This window comes from Halyomorpha halys, unplaced genomic scaffold, assembly GCF_000696795.3.
Source record: "Halyomorpha halys isolate HHAL.00 unplaced genomic scaffold, Hhal_1.1 Scaffold59.1, whole genome shotgun sequence".
NCBI classification, from domain to species: Eukaryota; Metazoa; Arthropoda; class Insecta; order Hemiptera; family Pentatomidae; genus Halyomorpha; species Halyomorpha halys.
In genome coordinates this window covers 905,381-906,924 of record NW_027109400.1, presented here as the reverse complement: position 1 = coordinate 906,924, position 1,544 = coordinate 905,381, and positions in this window count along the sequence as shown.

Genomic DNA, 1,544 nt, shown 5'->3' with positions numbered 1-1,544 from the left:
CTTGTGATTATTGTGACCAATAATGGTCGCGGCTCGCGAATAGTAATATGAATAAAAAAACTTTCGAGTGCAAAGGGTTAGTTTATAGAAAAATTCATTCATTCTTTCATCTGATTACAACTTTGAGTAACGCTCATTGAAGCTTAAGTACCGTTGGGTCGTTTTCTAGTGCTGATATGCCTTGCTCATTTTCTCAAATTTGTATGTGATTATCTCATTAACTAGTGACTCTGGAAATAAAATTAACGGACCTTATTTTGTAGAGAATTTGATTTTCTTTACTTCTAATAAATTACTAATAGATTATGGGATATCAGAAAAAAAGAATGAAAACACAAGTATTATCTTTTACCCCTCCCATCCCACGCTCTCCACTCATTCATATAGATTCTCAGAAGACGGTCCAAGCACGTTATAAATTTAGTTATACATAAGATCTAAAAAAAAAAATTAAAAACCCATCGTTTTCTACTGGACCTTTTACTTGTTTTTGTTGAGTACAAATTGCGTTTTTGATAATTAATTGAGGCGTTAGGTTCTAAAAAATTGTAACTGACAAAATGAGAAATTTGTTGATTTTGGGTCACTTACTATGACTTAATGTCAACTTTATTCTCTAAGGAAAAAAATTATTTCTAAATCTTTTTCCTACAACTTATAAAATTATGCTTTAAAAAGTCAATGTCAAAAGCACCAATCTATAAAAACTGTCATTTACCATATTTTAAGACCGAACGCCTTAATTTATAACAACTTCTCCCCATAGAAGAGCTTGTATTTAAAAAATAAAATTGTTTCAATTGTGTTCAAAGACAAAAACTATACTATAACAAAACCAACTTTAGACTAAAGCCATAAATAATATTACAGAGCGTATGTTTTTTTTTTTTAATTACCTCCGGCTTAAATGATTTTGTAACTTGTTGGATCAAGCCTGGTTTCTATGATACAGGGGTAAGATAATCATAGATCAATAAACGGTCCCATTGGGGCCAATTCGTCGGAACCCTTCCTGAGGACCGTTAATTAGTCCAGGGATAAACAAGGAGCTTAGTGTTGAGAACACTCACCCTAGAAAAAAGTTGGATTGAGGATAACATACTTTTGCTATATATTATACAATATTATATCTGCGATACCACCTGTAGTGCCAAGGAAGAGAAAATGTTATAAAATTAATCTTATATTGGTGATTATTTTTCAGTATTATAGATTCTTTGAAAGCTGTAAATCCGAAATACGACTCGATTGCTGGATGGTAAATAAGGAAAGTAAAAAATCTAATTTATAAAATAGATTATAGAATTTTCAATTTGATCATCAGAGGGATAAACAAACATCCATTTATGTTTTCTGCTTATTTCATTTCCGGGTAATTGATTAGCTTTCCTACTTCAACCTTTTATGTTCCTCAATATTACATTTTTTTTTTTTTTTTTTAATGATAGATTTATTTATTGATAGATATTGCAATTTGCCAAACAGTTGTGTGCAATAAGTAATAGTGATGAATGATATCATACATACTAAAATAAAAAATAAAT